Source organism: Camelus dromedarius, chromosome 18, assembly GCF_036321535.1.
Source record: "Camelus dromedarius isolate mCamDro1 chromosome 18, mCamDro1.pat, whole genome shotgun sequence".
NCBI classification, from domain to species: domain Eukaryota; kingdom Metazoa; phylum Chordata; class Mammalia; order Artiodactyla; family Camelidae; genus Camelus; species Camelus dromedarius.
In genome coordinates, this window is record NC_087453.1 from 2,587,152 (window position 1) to 2,593,151 (window position 6,000).

The window sequence follows — 6,000 nt, forward strand, 5'->3', positions numbered from 1 at the left end:
TTTACTGAGCGCCTTCTATCTAAGCAGCCAGATGGGATTTATTGAGAAGTTTAGGGTGAGACCTTCATCCCCAAAGAGCTCAAAAGTCGCTGTGAATGGTACCAGTGAGCGGAAGGGCAAGGACTTGGCTTGGCCAAACATTCAGTGAGCCCTACAAACAGGGAAGGCCACTCACAGGCAGAGGAAGGCATGTCCTCCAGGCCTGGGAAAGGCTCTGGGGAGGCGGCCTCTGAGAAGAGGGGGAAGATCGCAGAGTTGGGGGATACGCTGTCACACAACCTCCCCTCCCGAAGGCACGTGACCGGGGACTGGTCAGCCCGCACACAAGGACACAAGGTCACTTCTGTCTATGTCCTGTCAGCTCTCCCAGGCCCCCAACACAAGTGGCTCAGTGGGCTCTACCCATGTCGGCACAGGGAGTTACAGCGGACATGGAGGGCTGGGGGTGGGGAGGCTCCCACCGCGGGGGCTCCCGGAAGGAGGAGGACGCGGGACAGCATGTTACCTCGGAGGCGGTCACAGACTAAAGGGGTTACACAGAGAAACACAAACAACGCTTTGGCCAGAAGGGAAATGTTTATCAAAATGGGGATTAATTCATCAGAGGAGGGAACACTTCAGAGTTGGTGGAACTAAATGGACTAAGTCAGCAGACCCTGAGGAACACGATGGGTTGGTGGGACCTTGAAGGGAAACCACCGAAACAAGGAGAAGCAGGCGCAAGTCTGCAGAGAGTTCTCGACCTTCAGACCGCGTGAGAGAGAGAAGCAGAGGGCAGCTCAGAGCCCCCCGGCGGGATCAGGCGGAGCTGCACCCCGTCCTCCCTTCCCGGCCCCCCCTCCTTGCTCTCGCCAGCCTCCCCGAGGATCGGGGCGAAGCGTCCTCCTGCCAGAGCGCCTGCGCGGCGCCCCTCCCCGGGGAGCACCGCTGGGCAGCCCGACCTGAGATGCGGCGCTGCCAAGAAGGCCGTCACCATACAAATGCTCACGGAGACACACGTCCCTCCCAAGGCCTCTGCTCTGTCCTTTCATTGTTCTGTATGTTGGATTTTTGAAAGAAAACCAAACTGTACCCAGTAGTACAGATTTGGGGCTTCTTGGGGCAAATAATAAACATTACCAATACCCTCAAATATTTGAAGTCAGTCAGCAAACACGGAGTCCAGCACCAGCAGCTCCTGGAAGGAGCTTAATCCCAGATTAAGAAGTCACAGACGAAGAACACGTGTGGTTTCAGCACGACTGCAGACTCGCTTACGTCCGGAACCAGAAGGGCCAGCCCAAGCCTGAGACGGAAACCCCTCTACAGCAACAGGCGCGTGTTCCCACTGCAGGACGCAGCCCGTCCTTTGTTCAGCTGCTGCCAGCTCCTCAAAAAGCCTCTTTCATGCTGAGCTGGACCCCAGTTTTGGCTTCTGGAGCCCCCAGGAGTACAAACAGCCCTTCCCTTCACCTCAAAGTCTCCCAAAGGCTGCAGAAAGCTCTCCTGCTCCCCCAGCTCGCCTGGTCCCCAGGCTCTGCGTGTGCGGCCGCAGCCACGGTCCCCTCAGCCCCTCACTCGACACGCACGGGGCCAAGCACGCGTCAGGCCCCGCGGGACGTGGTGCGGACGGGACAGCAGATCAGACAGGCCGGCCTCAGCCTCCTGAAGCTTAAGACAAGTAAGGTGGACGGTGACAGCGTGCTTCCCTTCCGGTCGTCCCCAGTCCTACACACTCGCCTGGGAGCTGCCACGCCGAGGCAGAGGGAAGACACTCCTACATCTTTATCCTTAAAACACTTCCAAGGAACAGTCTGCAGAACACGTAATCCTAAGAAACGCTCCCCAAACAAGGGTCCTGTGACACGTGAACCTGGCAGCCGCTGCCACCATACCTGCCTCTCGGACAGACAGCTCGTGCGTATCAGAAACCCTGCATGCCCCTGCGGCACGATGTCCACTCGCCTTTATTTACACCATGGTTTCCCCAAACCATCTGAACACAGAATGCTCTCTCTCTTCAGACAAAAAGTTTCCTGCTTTATCATTCACCCACTGGAATTCCTTGAAACATTCTTGATTTGCTCTTTTCTTAAAAATGGAAGAGAAAATTAAAACCCAGGTAGGCAGCTTCCCTGCCTGATCTCACCTCTGGGGACGTGCGTGGAGGAGGTGGCCAGCCACTCACTGGAGCCAGGGCCAGCATGACTGGACCTTGAAGAGTCTCCAGGCAGAGTTATCCACACCCTCAGGAGTAACAGGAGACGGGGCAGACCCACCTGGTCCCTCCTGTGCCTGGGATTTGGCTCAGAGGAGCTGGTGCCACCATCTGCTGAGACAAACCAGCCACCTGTGTGTGACTGTCCCTGGTGACTCATTTGGCAGTGTGACTCACTTGGCCCAACTGTCACTAGAATCACACCCTGCAGGAATGCCAGTCACCTCTTGCCAACGCTGCCGTCAGCTCAGCACGCCAGGCCTGGCCTCACAAGCGATTTGTGAAACCAAGACTGGGGAGTGAGAGGTAGATGTGTTAGTCAGGACCCTCTGGGTCATAAGTGACAAAAACCAATACAAACTGGTTTATTAAAGACAAGGACATCATTGGCTCCCCTGACTTGGTGACTTGGGACAAGGCCAACTCCAGAGCCTCCAACTCTGCAGTCAGGTGCCTGCCCGTCTCCTCTGACGTCTTTAGGGGGCAGCTCCCCGAGGGGGCATCTCCGGGCTCACCACCACCAGCTCCCGTTCAGCAAGGAGAGGAGCCTTCCCCAAGGGCCCAGCACAAGTCCCTGACTGAACAAGTGACTGCAGCCACAGAGTGGCTGGGCTGGGGCTGGGTGGGCTCTCCATGCCTGGGGTGGAGTGAGCCCCCACTCAGACCACGCAGACTAGGAGTGGGAGCAGGGCAGTTCCCCAAAAGGAACTGACGGGCGGCATCACCCGGACACGGTGCAGGGTCAGCACCACAGGAGCCGTCCGCCGCAGGCGCGGGGACACCCCACCAAGCCAGTCCCACCAAAGACAGCGCGCGACAGACCGGATCCTCACAGCTCCTCCCAAACTCTTGCTTCTTCAGAAGCACTAAGTCCCACCTGGACCCCCATTCCCCCAGTCACCAAGGTGTTACCTACAGACAAGAAAGGTCAGCCCAGGACTACGCCTGCTCAGTGATCGCTCCCCGTGCTCCTCAAGGGCAGGGCTCCTGACACTCCTCCAGGAAGTGCCTGTTCAATGCACCTGGGCCCGTACTGTCATTCCAGTGGGTCTGGAGGACAACTCTGGCATCCGAACGTACCGCAAGCATCCCAGATAATGCAGGTGCATGTGGTCCTCGAACAACGTTGTGAAAAAGCCTGCTTTGATCTACAGAGAAGCAGCTGGGGCCTGGGAAATGACTCCATCTCTTCAGAACAGAACAGCCTGGGGATATACACATAATCCTGAGAATCAGAGGAAAAGAAAGGTGTGGAGAAAGGTGAAGATTGACTCAGTTACTAAGGAATGAAGGTGTTTGAAATCTCTCCGGTGCTGTGCTCTAGGGTTACAGAACAAGTCTCTGCCATCAGAAGGCACAGAGGAACAAAGGCAGCGGTGAGTCGTGGAGGGTCAGGGCTTTCCGGGGGCTGGAAGAGCTCGTTGGGTCCCAGGCAGTCCTGCTCAGCAGCCCAGGGACCTCAGCCGCATCAAGACCTTGCCTCGGGCTCAACTTTGCCTACTTGTAAGCTTAGAAGACTTGAAAGTCTAAGGACTGAGCATAATTGTAAACTCTGAGTCAGGCACGCAGATAGATTTGCATCTCTCCCTGTCTCTTATGATCCTTACAAGCACACACACATACACATAGCTAAATATATGTATCATGTAATACATAGATTTCTATTTATTTTTAACTTGAAAAATTTCTCTGCAAACCTGGCTATTAGCACCTAATCTGTCTTCTGAGTAAAAGTCAAATTTAAAGTCTCTAAAGGTGCGTGTGTATGCTACACCTGTTATGCCGTGTGTGTGCATATATATTTATACACAATTTTTATAAAACACACACACTCACACCTCGGAAGGATGTTCTCTGCAACATTAACACATCGCTTGGTAGTGAGAATGTGGGTGACTTCCACTAATTTCTGTGATATGGGATTTTTATTTTGCACTTTATAGTTATTTTTACATTAAAAAAAACAATAAAACTGTAAGTCACAGGGGACCAGGCAGTTGACTGCCATGTCACATTAGCCAACAGCTTTCTAGTCACAAGGGTTTAAAATAGGACAGGCCTATTTCTGATGACGCAGACGCCCTGGCAGGTGGAAGGGAAGCTCTGCTTGGCAAGGCTGTCACACGCTCGGGACCCAGGTGGACCGAGCAGCTCCGATTGGGAGACTTGCTGCCCAGGACACGTGGGGAAGGCTTTTCACATGGACCAGCAGGAGGCCCCTCTGAGGAGTTGACGTTTGACGAAGGTGCCAGGGCGCAGGGGCTGGAAAACACATTCCGGTACCTGCACTGCTCCCCAGGGCAGTGGGCCCCAGAAGGTTGCCCTGAGCCCTCCCGAGCCTGGAGGAGGGTCTGCAGGTCTGGCTGGGTTGAGGGAGCTCCCAGAGCCCCTCTAACTGGGGATCTGCCCAACTGGGCCTGCAGCTGCTCCTGGCAGTCCTCCATCTCCCCCTTCGTGCCTTTATACAAAGATGGGCAGGACCGTGCAGCTGGCCCGAAGGATCTTCACTAACCAGCTCCCGTCCCCTGAGTGATTGCTTCCCATTTGAGGCAAATAACCCCATAGTTCAGCGCTTTTCCCAGACAGCTTCCCATTTGAACGCAAAGCCCGCCCATTAAAGCCCGCCAAGCATGGCACCCAGCCTCCTCAGAGCTTCTTTACGGCCTCATCAGCGGTAACTGGACGATTACAAAGGCTTCTTCTGTTTTTAAAACTAGTGATTTATTGGACCTCTTCAACCTTTCCTTCCTGAGTCTGTGTATTACATGGGCATGTCTGGCTGTAATTAAATTCCCAGATTACTGTCAAGCCCATTGTTTTACCCATCCAATCTGCAACAACGCATTTTATTGTCTCTTCTTATTTTTTAATTAAGATAGAAATAGATATATTCCATGAGATTCAGAACAGAAATAAAACCGCCCCCTTCTCAATCTCAGGTCAGCCCACTTCAGTCAGAGTGGCTCTGGAGCAGGGAGGCAGGAAACCTGAGGGAACGGAACTCAGCATGGGAGGAGACAGAGGGTCTGCCTTCAGCCATCCTTCATTCAACAGGCATTTTCTGAGCACCTACTATGTGCTGGAGACTGGGGAGGTGCAAGGGAATTGAGGGGTGAACAAGACAGGACAAATCGCTGCCCTCATATGCTGACATTCTGCTGGGATGGGCTCGCTAAACAAGGAAGAGTAGCGCAATGAGACGACACTGTATTTTATGAAGAAAAGATAACAGGTGTATGGTAGAAAGTGATGAGGGATGAGAACTAAGATCAAGTGACCACAGAAGGCCCTCTGTGAAAACGACAGTTGAGATGAGATCAAAAGGAAGAAGACACAGCAGAATCAGGACAGAGCACTGACGGCAGGGAGAAGAGCAGGTGCAAAGGCCCTGGGGCAGTGGGCCTAGGCGGGTGTTGGGAGGATGGAAGGTGAGGAGAAAACAAGGAAATGAGGCTGAGAAGCTGGAAAGGAGTTGAATCTGCAGTGGGGAAAAAAGAGGAAAAGGAGGGCATCCCAGGAGCAGATAAATGGGGAGGGACAGACTGCTGGGGGCTGGGGATTTGATAAGCTGCCCCAGTTTTAGCTGTATCTCAGGGGCACACCTGTGTGGTACACCTGCCTTTCACCCCAGAACTCCTGACCAAATATCCTTCCAGCCTGGAATGGGCATCAGACAGCAGAGGCCCTGGACCTGCCTGGACTTTTGCCCTGGGACACAGTCACCCTGTCCTTATGACCCACAGCCTCCTCAGTGCCGGACTGCAGCCTCAGACCTCGGAACTTCTGCAAAACCCTTCTAGGAG